The sequence below is a fragment of the Heterodontus francisci genome, chromosome 17, assembly GCF_036365525.1.
Source record: "Heterodontus francisci isolate sHetFra1 chromosome 17, sHetFra1.hap1, whole genome shotgun sequence".
Lineage (NCBI taxonomy): Eukaryota > Metazoa > Chordata > Chondrichthyes > Heterodontiformes > Heterodontidae > Heterodontus > Heterodontus francisci.
In genome coordinates, this window is record NC_090387.1 from 39978287 (window position 1) to 40000982 (window position 22696).

Sequence of the window (22696 nt, forward strand, 5' to 3'; positions counted from 1 at the left end):
CCGAGGTCACCCTTCCCCCAACCCCCCCCCCCCCCCCCACCGCACACTAGAAATGCAGGGTTAACCCTGTTTTCTCCTCATCACTTCGCCAAAAATCCTAAGTTCCCCTCCTTCCCCACCTCAGTGGCACCAGCTTTCCCTGGACGGGAAAGTGAAGGCGAGTGAGTGCCACCTGTCTCACGGAAGATCCTGGACAGCTGGTAAGATCGTGATGAATGGTATTTAAATGTATTCATTTCCTTTATTTAAATATTTAAGGTTGAGTCCCGTCACTGAGCAGCGGGGAGGTCACCATGGATCCTCGCCGTATCCCGGAAGATTGCACCCGGCAATCCCTGTGTCGGGTTCTGTGGCAGGCCGCTGCCGCTGCAATCTTCCGGCCCCCTCCCCGCCACGGAGCCTGACATCAGGAACTCAACAAAATCCTGGCTTATGCCTGTCTAAAAAGCCCAGAATCCAATATGTTTTCTTGATTGCTTTGTTAACCTTTCCTGCTATCTTTCAAGATTTGTGCACAAGCATCCCAATGTCTCTTACTTCTTGCACCCCCTTTAAAATTGTATCATTTAGCATGTCTGTCCTTATTCGTCCTTCCAAAATGTAACAGCCCACATTTTTCTCATTGAATTTTATCTGCCATGTTTCAGCTCATTCCACCAGCCTGTCCATGTCCACTTGAAATCCATTACTATCTTCCTCATTGCTTACTATACTTTGTGTCATCTACACATTTCAGAATTATGTCCTGTACTCCCAAAACCAGGTGATTAATGTAGATCAAAAACAGCAGTGGTCCGAGGGGACTCCACTGTATATCTCACTTCAGTCCAAAAATAACCATTCATCCCTTAGCTAATTTAGTATCTAGGCTGCTACTGTCCCTTTTATCCCATAGACTTCAACTTTGTTAATAGGCCTAATGTGATACTTTATCAAAGGCCTTTTTAAAGTCCATGTACACAAATCATCATCTGCACTACCATTATCCACCCTCTCTGTTACCTCATCAAAAACTCAATCAAGTTAGTCCCTTAAGCAGTCTATGCTGGCTCTGTTTTATTAGTCCATGCTTAACCCAGTGGCTGTTAATTTCCTCCCAGATTAATGTTTCTAAAAGCTTCCCCACCACCAATGTTAAACTGACTGGACTGTAATTGCCGAATTTATCCTTCTCCCTTTATTTTGAATAGCGGTGTGACTTTTGCAATCCTCCGGTTCTCTGGCACCACCCCTGTACCTAAGGAGGATTGGAAGATGGTGGTCAGTATCTTTCTAACCTCTACCCTCACGCCCCTCAGCAACCTAGGATTGATCCCATCTCGACCTGGTGGCTTAACTACTTTATGTGCTGTAGTCTGCCAGGAAAAAAGGATTGGTGAGAGTTGATGTAACTAATCGGACTGTCTCTCATGGCTATGGCACATCCGTCCACCTATCCATCTTACTCAAATGACTGGTGATGTCACAGATAGTCACTACAGTATTAAATGGAGTGTCAGCCCTTGCAGGTTACCTTATGATCTAGCACTAGGAGTTACTGGATCATCCCAAGAAGTATGCACTGATAACAGTAGCTACTTCTTCTTCTCCAAAGAAACATTTGAGACAGAGCATTAGGTTAGGCATTAGACAAACACCACACACTTTCAAAAATATGAAGTACTGGTACAAGATACATTTAACACATCTGCACATCACAATATGGGAAAAATAAATTGGGATTATTTAATCTAACTCCGTCCTGATAGTTTACTTAGGATACATTGGATTAAGGTAGAAGCAGATCAATAGATTGCTTTACATAGCGGAGAGGTCAATGATGAAAATAGTGCATTAGGCCATTTTATTAGGCACATGTGAATAGAACTAGTTGTGCATTAAGTGGAACAGTCACTTAGTCAGTGGTTCTCAAAGTGTGGTCCGTGGTCCACTGGTGGTCTTCCAGTTGCTCTGTGGGCTGGTCCAAAATGCAAGTCACTGAGGCACAATGCCACAGACAAGGCCAATTGAGAGACCAGGCCAGAACCCTCATCCCCACCATTCACGTGATGTCACACAACCAGACCAGCTCCTGCATGTGTGGCACTAGTCATCATTATCATAAGCTGCTGATTTTATAACATATATTAGAATATTTCATATAAACGTGCTCTCTTGTAGTATTAATGCTTATAATATGAAACTGTTTATATTTTTGTTTCTGGCATGAGTTAATAACTAACATGATATTTAATACAAAAAATTAACATAATAAATTTATTGCATTTAGTAGTGAAAAAGCAGCAAAATATTTATAGCTTCCATAAGTGTATATGCTCTAGCAGGTCAGACTGGTAGGTTGTCGATGGGTCATTTGCCTCACCTAGGTAGTCAGTGGTCAAAACAGTTTGAAAACCACTGACTTAAGTGAATTACGGTGTTTAAGACTCTTTATTTCTGTAACAATGGTTTGGTAGGCATCTTCTGGCTGAATCTGATTGTCTTCTTGTACCAATGGTTGTGCTTGCTCCTTTGCTTCCTTGTAATACTTCTTTATATGATGAACTTGCAAAACAGATAACAATGATCTTTTGCACCTTGATGTGGCTAAACGGCAATAATCATCTTGATCTACCTAAGAATCTGAATCTTTGTTGGGGTGTGTGCAAGGTTTGTTTGACCAGGATCTTATTGGCTGCTCTTTATATTTCTCCTCTGCTATTGTTTGTGGTTGACCCAAGAGGATCATGATGATGGAGGTTATACTTGGTCCCCAAGGAGCCAAGCAATCCATCCAGTCGTCCTGCCCATTCAAATAATGTTGGCATCATAGATTGCTGTAGTTTTCCTGCTTTGTTCCCCCACCCCTGCTCCCCTCCCTATCCCCTTCCAATTCTTTCTCCCACCCCTCTGCAAAACTCTACTTCCTCTTTAATATCCTACCCCAATCCTCTCACCCTGTCCCACATACCCTCTTTCTTTCCCCTCCTAGACCCCATCCCAAACAACCTCCTCATCCTTTCCACTCCTCTCTTCATCTCCCTCCCCTTAATGGTTCAAAACTCTCCACCTTGATCCAGTTATTCTTTCATCCTCAGATACTGCTTGAACTGAATACTGCAGTTGATCTTGACTCACCATGTGCAATGTTAGACTCACCATGGTAGATTAACTAGTTATAAGAACACGTGTATGAAATAAATTTAGCCAAAGAAGACAACTTATGAATGTTATGTTTACCGTTCAATCTTTTTTCAGTGAAAATAAAATTAGCTTTGACGAACTTACATTTCCTTCCCACAATTTACATTTTACGTGCTGCTTAAATCTGCTAAATTAGACAAAACTGTGGTAAGATCATAGTAACACAATTGTTTTATGGTGAGACTATAGTTTTATGATTGTAACATAAAATGTCTTCAAATATTGTAATTCTGCTGGATAAAATTGACAGTCAGACAATTTAATATCTATATATCAACACTACCAAACTAGTAAATAAGTCCAGGAAATCCAAAAAAGTCTCTTGGATTTTGTATGTGTTGGGGGAGGACTAAGAGAGAAAGTGACTCACAAACACTTCTATGCAGCAGAAAAAAAATTGATTGCTATTCATCATTAGACCTTTAAAAGGAGGTTGTGCCCCCAATACCACAATTGCTCTCCCCCGCCCCCTAAAAATGCTTGGCTCGGACAATATTGAATTTTTAAAAATGTCAGAGCATCTTTGTCTCACAACCGTTTCCTGTAGAAAGTAACAAAATATCAAAAAAATCTGTTTTTGATGTTGATGAAATATAGTGAAGATAATTGAAGACATTGTAGAATTGATCTTTCTTGCAATATGCAAAAACAAGGAAGTAAGCATTTTATTCAAAAAAAACTCAGAGGATTTTCTATAGCATGGAAGAAAAGTTCTGAAGAGTTACAAAGGGCCATAAGTAATCTCACAAGATCATGAGTGAAAATCAAACTGCACTGTAGGATTGTAAAATGCTGGATGAAAATGTGTAAAGGTTGTATTGCCCAAGTGAAGCATTCCACTAAATCAATCTAATTTGATCAGATAACGAAGAGTAATTTGCTGACTTGTGATGAAAGTTAACTTAAGTGCTGGTAAGTATTTTGGAAGCAGTTAGTCCAGAATAATTGAGTGATAAAGTCTGTAATCACATTTAGAAGTATGTAAATGACAATGTGGAATTCCCAGTAAGTTAAGTTCTTTAAGCAGCCAGCTTCAAAATCTCTACTGCGATGCCAGTTTGGAAATGGAGAAAGGATAAACTTCAGCGAATGTAATATGAACTATGGCAAGATCGTTTACAATATGCATTTTAACTGTTTTGAAACTGTTCTGGCATGTGTACTTGCTGCAGTCATTTCTTTCCCACTTCAGGGGCAGGATAGCTTTAAGGTACACCGCCATTCAGGAGCTGCAATACTGGTTAACTTCACTGAGTACATCATGTCCTTTGCACCAGATAAACTGCATATTTATTTAAATCGACTGACCTTATGTTATCCTGTGAGGTCATGTCACTGTGCTATGGTGGGAGATCAAAATTATATCACATGCAAGGTAAGTATATAGCTTTAAAATGTTGTAAGATAAACTAGCAATAGAGCAATTAAAATGAGAATAAGAAAGAATACAAATTATATCAAAACTACAAAGAAGAAGGGACGTCTCTGAGAAGATCATAAAAATTTGCTAAAATAGGCTATGAGACATTAGAAGTGGTAAGAAAGGCCATAAGCTGAATACAGAAAAAAATACAAATCACAATGGTAATGTGTTCTCACAGTATCATAACAGTAAAACACAGGTTAGAGATAAAATTATATACCTAAAAGATAAATATCATGGTAAAAGTGAAGATAAAATGTTAATAATTTCAGGTCCTATTCACCAAATCTATTTAAATGGCCTGGATGACAAATCCTGATGTAAGTTACTTGGTCAATTTGATGGTGGATTAAAATAGAGTTAAAACATCTCTAGCTCTCATTTTATAAATAAGACTGCAATTATTCTCCCCACCTTTATGCCAGTGCAAATCATTTTTGGATGTGCATCAACACAAAAGCATGAGTATAATTTGGGAATCATGTCACTATCTGATTCCATAAAAAACGATAAAGTTAAATGTTGAGGCCCTCTCCAGGAGGCTGCCTCAGACAGTTTGAGTCTGTAGCAGGGATATGAAGTCAGCCCAGTGCAAAGCTGCCTGAAAACTTCACAAATTTACTTGTACGTTTTTCATGTAGTGAGAAAGTAGACACTCCCACCTGCCTTTTCCTACCATTAAGAATTTGGAGTGAATATTGACACAACTGCCAGGCCGATGTCATGCAGACGTGTGGTGCCATACAGTCGCTCAAACGCACCCTGAGTATCAGTGCTGTGTTGAAGTCCTATTTATTGTTAAGGTCTGAACTCAGCCATTTTGAGGGAATTTCAATGCAGCACTGCCACTCTACAGCTTTGTCACTAAATGTAGCCTTCTTTTATTCTCATAGGGGGTTTCTCACAATCTCTCCTGAAGGTGTGGTAAGTACTGGAATTATGATTAACAGACCAAAGAATTGTAATGGAAGAGCCCCAGAGTTGTTTCTCTGGTACAGTCCCACTTGGTAGTGTTGACTGCATCAAATTACACAGTCCAAAGTGTTGGATGATTATTTTCCTCCCACTTCCTGGTGGTGTAATTACAGCAAATGGTGTCACTGAATTAGAGCATGGCTACTCGACCCGAACCCAACTGGGCCCAACGACATATTTCGGGTTTGGGTCGGGTCACTCTTCTGGGTCCGGCATTCGGGCTCGAGTCGGGTCCGGTCGGGCCGGGTCGGACACAGTGACAGCCAGGATGTCATGGCAGGAAACGTGCATCCGGACTCCGCACTAGTCTGCAGTGAGCGATTCCATCCAAAGTAGAGCACAACCTCTTTAATATAATCAACTTCATTCCGGTGGTCGGGTTGGGTCGGGCGCGGGAAAAAAAAATCAAAGGACTCGGGCTGGGTCGGACTCGGGTCGGATGTGGTTCTGTCGGGCTCGGGGTGGGTTTCAACTGCAGACCCGAGCAGGCCTTTACACTGAATGCAGCCTTAAGAATTAGCTGGGGAACAAAGCTTTGTGCATGCACCCACAATGTTCCTGTGTTTTTGACCACAGCATTAGAAAAGAGGGAAGTTGAATTATTCTTGCCATGAAAAACAGACACAATTAATTCAGGATTCTGTAATCATCACATGTGTAATATATTCAGGTAGAGTTTGCAGAGAAAATGGACACCAAGCATGGCCAGTTCAAGGAAGTGTTTATTTATGTCATTTCATCATTACGCCATCATGCCATTACATCATTAGCATAATATATAAATACATTACGCAGCTCCCCTTTCAAAAGAAGTGTTTTTTTTGTTTTTCTTCAATGAACTATATCTACATATCAAATTTAATAACTGGTTTACGAAGCCTTTCTGATCACCTTACCAGGTTTTGGTGTCGAGTCAGGTTTTGGATTGTTTGGTTTTGTTTCAGTACTTAAAGCAGATTTTGTTTCTTTTTCGGAAATTGGTACTTCAGACATCGAAATATGAATTGGTTCAAACTCTGGCATGAGCTCACGCTCAAGCAGATCATGCTCATGATTTGGTTCGTCCCTTGTTGGGATCATGTGATCTACATGAACGTTTCTTACCTTTCCATCAATTTCAACCAAATATTTTTTGGTTCCGCATACTTCTACATTTCCCATATCCCACTTATGTGACTTGTGAGGGGCACTCAAAACACGAACGTCCTCATTTTGCCTGAAACTGCATTCTCTCATTTGTGTTATATTGATGTTCTTGATTGAACAGTTCATGTACAACTTTAGCAGTCAAATTTGGTAGAACCAGACTCAAACATGTCCTTAACCTTCTCCTCATCAAAAGCTCAGAAGGTGTATATCCTGTATTGGGGTATCGGGTTGTTCTATACTTCAGCAGGAAATTAGCCAACCGCTGTTTCGTGCTGAAATTTGAATACCCATGCAGCACTTGTTTCTTGAGTGCTTCTTTAACTATCCAAACAGATCCGGATGGTAAGGAGGAGTGAGGGTGTATTTGATACTGTTTTGCTTCATGAAATTTTGGAACAGAGCAGAAATTAAGGACCATTATCTGAGGCAATCTCCTCTGATAAACCATAACAAGCAAAAATAGACCGTAACTCGTCCATAGTTCATTCAGCATTGGTGTTTTGACCCATGTGCTCGACTTCGCTCCACTTTGAAACTGTAATTTTCTTTCTGACAAAAGTCTGTATGAACTCTTTTAAATGGCCAAATCGGCCATAACCACATTTGCAAAGGAGTTTTAGACGGCTTATTTCTACAGTTTTGGCAAATAGTACATTTGCTAACCAATGATTCTAGGTCACTGTCTAGACCAGGCCAATAAACAAAACCTTTTGCTGTGGATTCCATATTGACTATTCCTGTGTGTTCAGTATGGAGCTCAGCCAGAATCCCATCTCTCAAAGAACTAGATACCACCACTTTGTGACCCACTTAATGTGGCTCTATTCTTATGACGATTCATTGCAACAATTTTGGAATAGTTTCAGTTCCTCACATGTACACTGGTCAAATTCTGTCCAGCCATTCAATTTCTGTTTGTAGACTCTTTTCTGAGTCTTTCTGAGTTTCAGCTGCAATTTCAATTGCAGTGATTGCAAAGTCATCATCTACTGCTCCTATTGTGAAGATTGCACCTTCACAACCTACTTCTGAGTCCTCATGTGGAAAATGAGCCAAAGCACCAGCTACAGCACTCTCTTTCGAACTGCAATATTGATGTTGTTATCGTACTGTGAGAGAAGTACAGCCCACTGCTGCATCCTTAATGCTGTCATCATCGGTATTGCAGACTTTGATTCCAGAATGGTCATTAGGGGTTCATGATCTGTTACTAGCGTGAAGTTTCTACCCAACAAAAACTGGTGAAACTTCTTAATTCTGAAGATGATTTTAGGCACTTCCTTTTCTATTTGCACATAGTTGCATTCACTCTTGGTCAGGGTATGCGATGCAAATGCTATGGGCTTCACTTGACCATCATCTATGACATGACTGATCTCTGCTCCAACTCTATCTTTGAAGCATCACATGCGAGCTTCAGGTCACAATTTGTGTCATAGTGAATGAATAATACATCATTGATCAAGCTTCTTTTACATGCATCAAAGCACCTTTGTGCTTTAGACCATTCCCATTTCATATCTTTCTTCAACAACTCATGTAATGGAGCTAACACCATTCAAGCTCATGTAGAAAATGCAAATAGTATTAGACCATGTCTAGAAGTGATCTAAGCTCAGACACATCTTTTGGCTTTGGGTCATTGACTATGGCCTCTATCTTCTCTTTCACTGACTGTAATTCTTTTTCATTGAGTTTCAGGTACACTATCTCAGATTGCACAAAAGTACACTTGTTCTTTTTCAACTCCACATTGTGAACATTGAGCCTTTTTAACACTTCATCCAACACTTGAAGATTCTCTTCCTCTATTGCGGTCGCAATCAACAGAGCATCCTGATTACACAAGCAATGCGGCACTCCTTGAAAAATATTATCTGTTGTAGCTTGGAAGATTTTTGGAGAAGACTTCACACCATTGGGCAGCTTCATGTAGGAGTATAACTCAATGTGTGTTTATCGTCAGATACTGCTGACTTAATTCAAATTGAGCTGTGCGTAAGCTTGGAACAAATTCAACTTTGTGAATAGCTTGCATCCCACTAACTCCGCATACAAATCTTGAGAGATCGGTAGTGGATACTGCTCATTATCCACTGCCTGGTTGATTGTGACTTGTAGTCTCTGCATGATCTTACGGTTTTGTCTGACTTGGGCACTACTACAATTGGGTTTGCCCAATCACTGTGATCCGTTTTCACGTGAACACCATTTCTCTCCAGCTTCTTTAGCTCCTCTTCAACCTGGTTTTTGAGAGCATAAGGAACCAGCCTAGCCTTGCAATATCCTGGTTTTGCATCAGGCCTGATTTGTATTTGCGCTTTCACACCGAATATGCCTTCATAGCTATCCTCAAAAATGTTGCTGTAACCATTCAATAGTTGATCAAGCTTCTTGGTCATCTCACTGGGAGCGGTGGCCACTGCCAGTGCTACAAACAGCCCGGGACCAGGTCTAGCACTGGAGCCCCGGACCCCATGCAAGTATGGCGTCCGGCAGCCCCTGGCGAGGGTGGGGCGGGGGGGTGGGGGGCGGTAGGTGGAGGGTGTTCGTTGAGGGCAGAGGGAAGTTGTTGGTGGACAGGCGGCCTTTTCCACTGGGAGCCCTGTGTGCGTCACAGATTTCCCATGGAGGAGGCCCCCCCAACTCCCCAAGCCTGCAGGTGGGCTGCCTTGTTTTACTGGGCAACCTCCCCACCTTGCGGGAGTTCCTACCAGAAACTGGTTAAATACCCGTGGTGGCAGTAAGAGGCCCTTATGGCCATTAATTGGCCACTTAAGGGCCTCAATTGGCCTCTTGGTGGGAAGGCCGTCTTCGGCCTTTCCCACCCCCAACAAAATTGCATGGTGTCAGGAAAGCGATGGACATTCCACCCGCAACCTTCCCTCGCTATTTTATGGGGCACCTGACTCCAATCATGTCTCCCAAGGGCCCATAAAATTCAGCCCTAGGACCCTGCACCATCCCATTCAACTGAGGAGACAGTTTGCAGGCTTCACACAATCCAGCCAAAATCTTGGCCATCCAAGCAGGTAGGTCACCAGGAGCCGGCTGATCTTGTTTACTGCGGGCCCTCTGCTGTTACTGCCTATATTTACAGACTTTTATCAGTCTCATTGTTTTTTTCTGTAATATATTTGGGTGGCACTGGTGGAGAAAATGGAAACCAAGCATAGCCAGTTCAAGGAAGTGTTTATTTATGTCATTACGTCACTACATCATCACGTCTATACGTCATTAGCATAATATATAAATACATTACAGCATGTATGTGCAGACTGACTGCAAGGGGTGCCTACAAACCTGCTTTTACTGAAAGGCCAGAGATTGGGAAAAAAAATAAAGCTACTCTTGCAAACACGTGTCTAGATAGATCAAATCCATTCTTTAAGCAATATCCCTTTCATATGCTGAAAATGCAGCTTATAAATTGTCTTTCTGTTTTGTTTCAGGAGTGAATAAGAGCAGGCTGAGAAGCTCGCACTGTTTGAGCCCCTCCTCCCACTCACTGTCACAGCTGTGGGTATAATGGGTGCCTAAAGCCAGCTCTGCCTGATTAAAAATAGTGCATTCTCATATATATATGGATGATTGATTCAATCACTGTGCATAGGGACAGACTGCAGTAAACTGAATCAAACTGACATACAGCAGCTATAAAACTTGGACAAGGCAGCATTTATTCCTGGTGGAATTTGAATTTGTTTTCCTGTCCAGTACCAGAGCATCATCACAAACAATATGGCATTTACACTAGTAAGAGTACAAGCATAGAAACACTAGCAATCTGATGCCTCTAGACTTTGTCAAGTGCATCTATTTTCTTTTTAGATAACTGTCTCTATTCTACATGTGTCAATTTACAAAACTATTGCATTAAATTAAAAACTGCACATAGACTGCACATCAAATACTAAACTACACATAGTGCAGAGCAAACGAATCCAGACTTTGCCAGGAATAATCTTATATTTAATCGTATGAAGGTGACATTTGGTACAACAAACAATAACAACAAATTATATTTATATGATGCCTTTAATGTAATAAAACATCCAAGGCACGTCACAGGAGCATTATAAAACAAAATAAGACACCGAGCCCTTTAAGGAAGAATTAAGTCCAATGACTAAAAGCGTGGCCAAAGAGGTAGGTTTTAAGGAGTGTCTTAAAGGAGGAAAGCAAGGTAGAGAGGTAGAGAGGTGTAGGGAAAGTATTCCAGAGCTTAGGGGCTAGGCAGCTGAAGGCATGGTTACCAATGGTGGAACGATTAAAATCAGGGATGTTCAAGAGGCCAGAATTAGAGGAGCGTAGATATCTTGGAGGGTTGTGAAGTTGGAGGAGATTACAGAGATAGGGAATGATGAGGCCATGGAGGGATTTCAAAACAAGGATGAGAATTTTAAAATCGAGATGTTGCTTGACTAGGAGCCAATGTAGGTCAGCGAGCACAGGAGAGATAGGAGAATGGGACCCGATGCGAGTTAAGACACAGTCAGCAGAGTTTTGGATGATCTCAAGTTTACAGAGGGTAGAATGTGGAGTCCAGCCAGGAGTGCATTGGAATAGTCGTCTAGAGGTAACGAAGGCATGAATGAGGGCTTCAGTAGCAGATGAGCTGTAATGGGGCGAAGTCGGGCGACGTTATGGAAGTGGAAATAGGCATTCTTAGTGATGGTGCGAATATGACATTGGAAGCTCATCTCGGGGTCAAATGGGACACCAAGTTGCAAACAGACTGGTTTTGCCAGATAATTGCCAGTGTCATGAAAATGTGCTATGCTGAATGATGATTTTTTAATTCATCAGTTGGAAACCTAAATTAAACGTTTAAAAGGAACTCTGGAATCCTAAATTCAGCTTTTAAAAAGAGAGAAGCTAAGATGGCAACCGCAATTTGCACTGAAATACCTCACATTCCAAGGTATTGAGATGGAGCTGCATGTCTGAATAGCCCTCATCCAGACCAATGGCTTGAACAGTTTGAATGTTACCTGGTATTGCTTTCATTAGCAAGACATTAAAAGCCATCTTGGAACATTAACACTAGTGGAGACGGATGTCAAGGGGGTAATCATTGGAACAAAGAGATCTGAGAGAGATCGGAATTCTTAAACTTGGATCTCACTAAAGTGCAAAAAAGAATACACTGGGAGAATCATGTGTCAGTCTCTCCAGTCTGTGTGAAAACTTGGAGTTTCTTTTGAACATATCAGACAAGCTTTGAGTTCTAATCAGTGCAGGACCCCAGTGGTTGGTCTCTCTCTCTCTCTCTCTCTCCAGGTAACACTGTAAGTTCCAAACCCTGGCTGCAGGTGGCAAAACATCCAAGTCTATCATTGCTGCAGATAGAGGCCCCAGGGAGAAAACCGTCTACATCACTGACTCCAAGAAAATCTGAACCAGGTGGCCACCTCTACCAACCAGAAACTTCAGGACCATGCATTCAGGCGGAACACAACTGAATTACCAGACTCCACAGACTGTATATTATTTTATTTGTTCTGGACTCTGATCTGACCAAACTATTCTTCATCACTCTGTAATCTATTTGTCTGTGTGTGATTCTCATATGAGTGTGTGTGTGAAAGTTGGAGTGTAGTTTTTACTTAGATCAGGTTTTGGTTTCAAGTACAATAAACTAACCTCTTTCTTGTTTAAACTCAAGAAAACCTGTCCAATTGGGTCTTTAATGATCATGGTACCTAAAAGGGTTAATTGGTAAGCACATCTACTGTTTAAATGAAATAAACCATGTTGCAGTCAAACAAGGAGAGGGTCAAGAGGGAAGTCTTTCGACCCCTCCTCACCTGATTGTAACACCAGGGAGAGGGATGGAGTTGGTAGTTAGGGCATGGAGTTTGGAATAGGGACTGAAAACAATGGCTTCAGTCTTCCCAATATTTAATTGGAGAACATTTCTGCTCATCCAGTACTGGATGTCGGATATGCAGTCTGATATTTTGGCAACAACAGTGGAGTCGAGAGAGGTGGTGCTGAGGTGGAGTTGAGTGTCGTCAGAGTCAATGTGAAAACTAATGCTGTACTTTTGTATGATGTCATCAAGGGCAGCATGTAGATGAGAAATAGGAGGGGGCCAAGGATAGATCCTTGGACACCAGAGGTAACAGTGCGGGAGCAGGGAGAGAAGCCATTGCAAGTGATACTCTGTCTACAATTAGATAGATAAGAATGGAACCAGGTGAAAGCAGTCCCACTTGGATGACAGTGGAGAGGCATTGGAGGAGGATGGTGTGGTCAACCATGTCAAAGGCTGCGGACAGGTGGAGAAGGATGAGGAGGGATAGTTTACCTGTGTCACATTCATATGGGACAACATTTGTGACTTTGATAGGAGCTACTTCGATACTGTAGCAGGGGGCAGAAACCGGATTGGAGGGATTCAAACATGAAGGTCAGGGAAAGATGGGAACAGATTTGGGAGGCAACAACATGTTCAAGGATTTTGGAGAGAAAAGGGAGGTTGGAATTGGAAGGGAGTTTGCAAGGACGGTGGGGTAAGGATTTTCTTTTGAGGAACGGGGTGATGCTGACAGTTTTAAAGGAAGGACAACACCTGAAGAGAGACTCATTAACAATATCGACAGGCCAAATGGCCTATCTCTGCTCCTAACTCATATGGTCGTATGGGGACTCATCTCATAACAATACCACTTCACCTAGTCTTATCAATCTTAACTAGAAAAGAACTGACCTCAGCACACTTTCACTGAGGTTTTGTGATGAAATTGCTACGCGCACAAAATGTTTAGGAACTGCGTCCATTCCACAACCTTCAAACTTCGCCAGAATTCGCAAGTGAATTGAAATATGCAGCTAATGGATATAGGTTCAGTTTCTCAATATGCTACAAGAGTCCTAATGTAAGCAAGTTCATCAGCTAACAAATTAATTTATTATAGTAAAAACAAGAAATGTTGGAAATACTCAGCAGGTCTGGCAGCATCTGTGGAGCTAGAAGCAGAGTTAACGTTTCAGGTCAGTGACCCTTCTTCAGAACTGACAAATATTAGAAATGTAAAAGGTTTTAAGTAAGTAAAGTGGGGGTGGGGCAAGAGATAATAAAAGAGCTATTGATAGGGTCACAGAGAATAACTGACCAGAAGGTGCTGGGGCAAAGGCAAACAATATGTTAATGGTGTGTTGAAAGACAAAGCATTAGTACAGATAGTGTGTTAACAGACTGAAAACTGAACAGCCACAAGTACAAACCTGAAAAAAAAAGTGAGTAAGCAAACTGAACAAACTAAGAAGAAATAAAATAAAATAAACACAAAAAAAAGAAAAAAGAAAAAATAACTAAAAATAAAAGTAAAATGGGGGGCTGTCATGCTCTGAAATTATTGAATTCAATGTTCAGTCCGGCAGGCTGTAGTGTGCCTAATCGGTAAATGAGATGCTGTTCCTCGAGCTTGCATTGATGTTCGCTGGAACACAGCAGCAATCCCAGGATAGAGATGTGAGCATGAGAGCGGGGGGAGTGTTGAAATGACAAGCAACCGGAAACTCGGGGTCCTGCTTGCAGACTGAGCGGAGGTGTTCCGCAAAGTGGTCACCCAGTCTGCGTTTGGTCTCCTCAATGTAGAGGAGACCACATTGTGAGCAGCGAATACAGTATACTACATTGAAAGAAGTACAAATAAATCGCTGCTTCACCTGAAAGGAGTGTTTGGGACCTGGGATAGTGAGGAGAGAGGAGATAAATGGGCAGGTATTATACCTCCTGCGATTTCAGAGCATGACGAGCCTCCCATTTTACTATTATTTTTAGTTTTTCTTTTTTATATTTTTTTGTGTTTATTGTATTTTATTTCATCTTAGTTTGTTCAGTTTGCTTACCCACTGTTTTTTTCATGTTTGTACTTGCAGCTGTCCAGTTTTCAATCTGTTAACACCCTATCTGTACAAATGCTTTGTCTTTCAACACACCATTAACATAACATTTGCCTTTGCTCTTTGACCTTCTGATCAGTTATTCTCTGTGACCTTGTCCTATCTACACCTTCTCCTTTGTTATCTCTTGCCCCACCCCCACTTTACTTTCTTAAAACCTTTCACATTTCTAATATTTGCCAGTTCTGAAGAAAAGTCACTGACCTAAAACATTAACTCTGCTTCTCTCTCCACAGATGCTGCCAGACCTGCTGAATATTTCTTGCATTTCTTGTTTTTATTTCAGATTTTCAGCATCCACAGTATTTTGCTTTGAAATTAATTTATTACATTAGTTTATAATGTAATGTAATCTAATGCTAAAAAAAATAATGTAATCTAATGCTATAAAAATAGCATTAGAAATGAATATACCTGGAATATTGCAAATTGATCCATAAAACGAATTGCCTGAAAACTCCATATAGGCATGACAAATTAATTCAGCAATCATAAAAGTTTTGCTTCTTTTCTATCTTCCGAGCCTTTCAGCAAAACAAAAACTGTTAATGACTGTGTGGAAATGTACCATTTTGATTAATCATTACTTTGCAAGTAATCCTGCACTTGCAAAGTACGCCCTGCAAACTGAGTCAGCAGCAATCAGCCATTGCAGAAAACACATCAGTTCAGATATCAGTCATTGGCAGTACCTCAAGATTAGTTGGTAAACAACAGCTACAGGTTTTACAATCCTATTGTGCACTGAGAAGAACAGATTTCCAAGCACAATTCTTTTCTCATTTCCAAGGCAAAACGAAGAGACTGCTCAATACTAAGGTAGGATTTGTGATTTGAAGTGTTATTTTGTTACAAAGAATCATTTAAAATATTCAGAAAAATTAATAATAATTTTCTTTGAGTTACCCCAGTATCTGCCAGTTTCCCAGGAGAACATATTTTCATTTATCTGTGTCACCAGTATTTTCTAATGCTTTTGTGACCATAATATGTAGCAGAGGCTACAGAGGTGTTGTGCTGCAGCTCAGTTACATGACATAGAGTTGTACAGTATTGCAAAGGGAGTCACTACTGTCCAACTTAAGCCAAAATAATGTTGTATTACAAAACGATATTGCTTTGGTATTATCCAAGATGAAAGAGACTGGCTTTCTGAGAGGGTAGTATAGTACTATCCCATGCCACTTTAGAATGCCTTATTTTTGTGTTGAATGCTTTTGAGAGAGGGAACAGGCAAGTTGAAACTTCAGATTTAATTTTAACATATTGAGTGGGGCAGTGGTTATCACCGCAGCCTCACAGCTCCAGCGACCCGGGTTCGGTTCTGGGTACTGCCTGTGCGGAGTTTGCAAGTTCTCCTTGTGACTGCGTGGGTTTCTGCCGGGTGCTCTGGTTTCCTCCCACAGCCAAAGACTTGCAGGTTGATAGGTAAATTGGCCATTGGAAATTGCCCCTAGTGTAGGTAGGTGGTCGAAGGATTGAGGGAAAGTGGGGATGTGGTAGGGAATATGGGATTAATGTAGGATTGATATAAATGGGTGTTGTTGGTCGGCACAGAGTTGGTGGGCCGAAGGGCCTGTTTCAGTGCTGTATCTCTCTATGACTCTATATTGCAAATTCAATGAAAAAATGGAGGAACACTCGTTACTTCAGCAAGGTTGCCATTTTCATTGTGGGTTGTGTTATAGAACTGTGGCAGTACGTTACTAGGTACATCCAGACCCTATTTTCTGGGCAGTTTGATCAACAATAACAGACATAGTTGCAATATTATTTATATTTAAGTGAATTTTACTTAGTCAATTTACACCAAAGATATTCTATTGAAACACCTGTGGAGTAGTTGTGGTAAGCTGCCTTGTCCACTCGCAGCACTCTCAGAAGTTCAGGTGCACACACTGCATGATTTTCTGACCATTTGTTTAAATGCAGCAGTCATAGCATCCTGTTCGAAGTGCAAAGTTGAAAGATTACTCCTTAAGTGTTTGGAGACAAAGAGCAAAAATCAAAGAGCACCTCAAGTCAGGCTGGTCTCATGTGCCAACAAATCAAGAGAAAATCTGATAATGGAAAATAAAAAAGATGCAGGAAATGAATATGCTGATGGACCTGCAGTGCTGTTCTAGCTTTTTCTGCTGTTGTACTTCCTGGTGACTTGTTACAAAGTGGCTCCATTAGCAACCTGGCATAAGTTGCTCCTCTATTTTGTCAATTAGGGGATGGTGGTGGAGAGGGGAAACCCAAAGACAGTAAGAAAAATACATTAAAGTTATACCTGTTGTATTTAGGACTTTTCTGGAAAGTTTTATACCTTAGATACAGGCTACAAGCAAACTACATTGAAACTATTCTTCCCAGAATCAACTGTATGATTGAAGAGCTACCCATGTCAGATGAGGAGAAAATGCATTGTCAAAGCTTGGACTTCTCCACAATGTAGCAATATATGTCTCAGGACATTCAGTAATAAATTTTATAAATAGGGCATGATAGTCCTTTAGGGGAAAGAGCTGCACATTATTGCTTTTGATGGCGAGAATTGCAAAGAGACATTATTATTCCTGAGAAGTTATATGGTACACTTTGGCACTGTTTGTGGTCTATGCAGAACTCATGGTGTTTTGATTTGGATTTTATCTCCCTCTCCTTCATCATCCTTCTCCTCATCATCATGGTTGAAAAGGAGGTAGTGGTCTCTGTGCTAATTTTCCTCCTCCTGCTCCTTATCATTATCATCTTCCTCCTGTACCTCACTTGCTGTCAGCGGATCTGTGGAAGGTAGAAGTTAAGAATAGGTGAGACTTGGGCATACTTGTACAAGAAACACAAAAAGTTAGCATGCAGGTACTGCAAGCAATTAGGACGGCAAATGACATGTTGGCCATTATTGTGAGGGGATTGGAGTACAAGAATAAGGAAGTCTTGCCACAATTGCACAGGGTTTTGGTGAAACCACATCTGGAGTACTATGTGCAGTTTTCGTCTCCATTTTTAAAGAAGGATACACCTGCACTGGAGACAGTCCAGTGAAGGTTCATTAGATTGGTCCCTGGGATGAGAGGGTTGTTCTGTGATGAAAGGCTGAGTAAATTGGACCTACACTCTCTTGAGTTTCGAGGAATGAGAGGTGATCTCACTGAAACACACAAGATTCTGAAGGGGCTTGACAAGGTAGGCACTGAAAGGTTGTATCCCCTGGCTGGGAAATGTAGAACGCGGGGGCACAGTCTCAGGATAAGTGGGCGATCATTTAGGATTGAGATGAGGAGAAGCATCTTCACTCAAAAGCTTGTGAATCTTTGGAATTCACTATCCCAGGGGGTTGTGGATGCTCCATTGTTGAGTATATTTAAGGTTGAGATAGACATATATTTGACCTCTCAGGGAATAGAGAGCAGGCGGGAAAGTGGAATTGAGGCAGAGGATCATTCATGATCATGTTGAATGGCAAAGTGGGCTTGAGGAGCCATATCCTTCTCGTCTTACTTATGTTCTTAATTTCACTATCTCCTTAGGATTAAGCTAACCTAGAAAGGTATGGAAGGTTGTTTCTGTGTGATGCTCTGAGGGGGAAGACCAGAGGCCTGGCATGTGCTGCAGTCCTGATAGATGGCAGCATTAGGCAGATCACAATCAGCCATTGCTGTTCCACTGGGCCCTGAATCTGTGTTCCCACTGATCTAATGGTCTAATGGCATCCTGAAAGCAGCATGCATTGCAACCACCATAACCTGGAATCACAATATAGGTAAGAGATCAGCAGGAGAGGTAAAGCTACAGAGGAGAGAATACTGATCCATTACGGCTCTGCTCAAGAAGGGAACAGGCCAATATTGTTCTTTCTTAAAACTATTGCTCGAGCATTACAAGTGTCTTAATTTGTGTTTGGTTTGATGACCTCAATAAAGAGTCTTATCGCCTCCCAAAAGGGCTAGATTTATTACACTAGGAAAGAGCACAGTTCCTTTCCATGAGCGCCTGCTCATATGGTGAGGGTGAATTATTTTAAGGTGGGAATGCCCCGTATGATAGCCTGCATCTTTCCTGCAATAAGATTGAATAAGGGAAAGACTGGCAGTTGAAGAATGTGTTCCAAGTGGCATGGGAGAGCTGAAGTAAGAGATGTAGGGGCATTGGCATGTTAAAGTGCAGCAAGGGGTTTTAGGGTATGCATGTGAGTAGTTGATGTTCAGGGAGCGCATAGTGGAAGATCCTGAATTAGAGTCCCACCTTAACCAGAGTGCACTGTGAAGGGTTAGTTGTACAAGCATTCCTTTTAGCAGATGAAGTGTGTGGTGGTGCTCAGGGTGGGTAAGGAAGGAAAAAAGTGTCTGTTGTGTTACCTCACCTGCCCTGCTGAGGTAGTTTGAGCTCTTACTGAACTGGTTTGTAGTAGAGAATGTAAGAGTTGCCTCTCAGTGTTACCTCTCTCCAGGTGGCACCAGTGAGATTTCTGGCAATTCTTCTGGCACAGACAAAGACATCTAACAGCCTGTCTTCCTTAACTCAATTTCCTCCAGAAAGTTTTGTAAGTCGGCGACTGTGAAATTCTGGGTGGTTTTTCTGTGGTTGGTGCCATGTCCTGCTGTTTTATTTGGCCCTTTGTTGAAGCTGTATGTGTCATAGATATTATAAAATCAGCTAAAGGCCATTTAACTATTTGGTGAAGTTAGTAGATAGACAAGTGAGTGAGACAAGAACTGCTCCTTCTTCACACGCTTGTTCCTCAGTCTGCCACTTAAGTCTCCAGTTAGAACAATCTTTTTAAAAGATGCATTCTAATTCCCATGCATTCCAGGAAATTACATTCATTTTATATGGGATTCACATCAATCACTACTCCAAAGGGCTTTGAAATGAGCTGACCCAGGAAATTCTTGTGCATCAGCCCACCAGCAGAAACAAATCTTATTCCATTGACATAAAAATAGCACAATTGAACTCTCGGAGTTCCCCATCCAGTCAAGTTAGCTGACCAAATGAATTCCTTACTTACCCGCTGTTACTCAGCCTAATGAACAAAGAACAAAGAACAAAGAACAGTACAGCACAGGAACAGGCCATTCGGCCCTCCAAGCCTGCACTGATCTTGATGCCTGTCTAAACTAAAACCTTCTGCACTTCCGGGGACCGTATCCCTCTATTCCCATCCTATTCATGTATTTGTCAAGATGCCTCTTAAACATCGCTATCGTACCTGCTTCCACCACCTCCCCCGGCAGCAAGTTCCAGGCACTCACCACCCTCTGTGTAAAGAACTTGCCTCGCACATCCCCTCTAAACTTTGCCCCTCGCACCTTAAACCTATGTCCCCTAGTAACTGACTCTTCCACCCTGGGAAAAAGCTTCTGACTATCCACTCTGTCCATGCTGCTCATAACTTTGTAAACCTCTATAATGTCGCCCCTCCACCTCCGTCGTTCCAGTGAAAACAATCCGACTTATCCAACCTCTCCTCATAGCTAATGCCCTCCAGACCAGGCAACATCCTGGTAAACCTCCTCTGTACCCTCTCCAAAGCCTCCACGTCCTTCTGGTAGTGTGGCGACCAGAATTGCACGCAATATTCTAAGTGTGGCCTAACTAAAGTTCTGCACAGCTGCAGCATGACTTGCCAATTTTTATACCCTATGCCCCGACCGATGAAGGCAAGCATGCCGGATGCCGTAACCTTTCACACCCTTCTAACAATTGGGGCACTGAATATATAGGGGGAGGTGATGGCGTAGTGGTATTATCACTGGACTAGTAACCCAGAGACCCAGGGTATTGATCTGGGGACATGGATTCGAATCCCACCACAGCAGAAGGTGGAATTTGAATTTAATTAATAAATCTGGAATTAAAATCTAGTCGACTGATGGCCATGAAAACCGTTGTCGATTGTTGTAAAAACCCATCTGGTTCACTAATGTCCTTTAGGGAAGGAAATCTGCTGTCCTTACCGGGTCTGGCCTACATGTGACTCCAGACCAACAGCAATGTGGTTGACTCCTAAATGCCCTCTGAAATGTACCTAACCGCTACGAAGTCAATAAAAAGCAATGAAACCGGACAGACAACCCGGCATCAACCTCGGCACCGGAAACACACTGGCAAACCTAGCCCTGTCGACCCTGCAAAGTCCTCCTTACTAACATCTGGAGGCTTGTGCCAGAGTTGGGAGAGCTGTCCCACAGACTAGTCAAGCAACAGCCTGACATAGTCATACTCATGGAATCATACCTGACAGACAATGTCCCAGACATTGCAATCATTATCCCATCAGAGGTGGTGGGACAGTGGTCTACAATAGGGAGGGAGTTGCCCTTGAAGTCCTCAACATCGACTCTGGACCCCATGAAGTCTCATAGCATCAGGTCAAACATGGGCAAGGTAACCTCCTACTGATTACCACCTACCACTCTCCCTCAGCTGATGAATCAGTACTCCTCCATGTTGAACACCACTTGGAGGAAGCACTGAGGGTGGCAAGGGCACAAAATGCACTCTGGGTGGGGGACTTCAATGTCCATCACCAAGAGTGATTTAGATTTAGAGATACAGCACTGAAACAGGCCCTTCGGCCCACCAGGTCTGTGCTGACCATTAACCACCCATTTATACTAATCCTACACTAATCCCATATTCCTACCACATCCTCACCTGTCCCTATATTCCCCTACCACCTACCTATACTAGGGGAAATTTATAATGGCCAATTTACCTATCAACCTGCAAGTCTTTTGGCTGTGGGAGGAAACTGGAGCACCCGGAGGAAACCCACGCAGACACAGGGAGAACTTGCAAACACAGGGAGAACTTGCAAACTCCACACAGGCAGTACCCAGAATTGAACCCGGGTCGCTGCAGCTGTGAGGCTGCGGTGCTAACGACTGCGCCACTGTGCCGCCCAACCACTGCGCCACTGTGCCGCCCACCACTGCGCCACTGTGCTCGGTAGCACCACTACTGACCAAGTATTAAAAGACATAGCTGCTAGACTGGGTCTGCGGCAGGTGGTGGGGGAACCAACACGAGGGAAAAACATACTTGACCTCGTCCTCACCAATCTGCCTGTCGCAGATGCTTCTGTCTATGACTGTATTGGTAGGAGTGACCACTGCACAATCCTTGTGGAGACGAAGTCCCGCCTTCACATTGAGGATACCGTTCATCGTGTTGTGTGGCACTATCACCGTGCTAAATGGGATAGATTTTGAACAGATCTAGCAATGCAAAACTGGGCATCCATGAGGCACTGTGGGCCATCAGCAGCAGCAGAATTGTACTCAACCACAATCTGTAACCTCATGGCCCGGCATATCCCCCATTCTATCATTATCATCAAGCCAGGAGACCAACCCTGGTTCAATGAAGAGTGCAGGAGGGCATGCCAGAAGCAGCACCAGGCATACCTCAAAATGAGGTGTCAACCTGATGAAGCCACAACCCAGGACTACTTGCATGCCAAACTGCATAAGCAGCATGCAATAAACAGAGCTAAGCGATCCCATAACCAACGGATCAGATCTAAGCTCTGCAGTTCTGTCACATACAGCCATGAATGGTGGTGGACAATTAAACAACTAACTGGAGGAGGTGGCTCCACAAATATCCCCATCCTCAATGATGGGGGAGCCCAGCACATTAGTGAGAAAGATAAGGCAGAAGCATTTGCAACAATCTTCAGCCAGAAGTCCCAAGTTGATGATCCATCTCGGCCCCCTCCTGAATTCCCCAGCATCACAAATACCAGTCTTCAGCCAATTCGATTCACTCCACGTGATATCAAGAAACGACTGAAGGTACTGGATACTGCAAAGGCTAGGGGTCCTGACAATATTCTGGCAATAGTACTGAAGACATGTGCTCCAGAACTTGCTGCGCCCGTTGTCAAGCTGTTCCAGTACAGCTAAAACACTGGCCTCTACCCTGCAATGGGTAAAATTGCCCAGGTCTGTCCTGTACGCAAAAATCAGGACAAGTCCAACCTGGCCAACTACCGCCCCATCAGTCTACTCTCAATCATCAGCAAAGTGATGGAAGTTATCATCAACAGTGCCATCAAGC

At 42.4% G+C, this 22696-nt stretch overlaps 1 protein-coding gene across 2 annotated transcripts in view; it reads left to right on the plus strand.

The window, feature by feature from the left end:
* The first annotated feature begins 15306 nt into the window (after positions 1–15306).
* The window catches only part of slc7a9 (solute carrier family 7 member 9), a 109339-nt gene continuing 101949 nt past the window's right edge, over positions 15307–22696 (plus strand). For both annotated transcript variants that reach the window (XM_068049898.1, XM_068049899.1), the window contains exon 1: positions 15307–15463. The gene's annotated coding sequence lies outside the window, so the exon portion shown is untranslated. The remainder of the gene's footprint in view (positions 15464–22696) is intronic.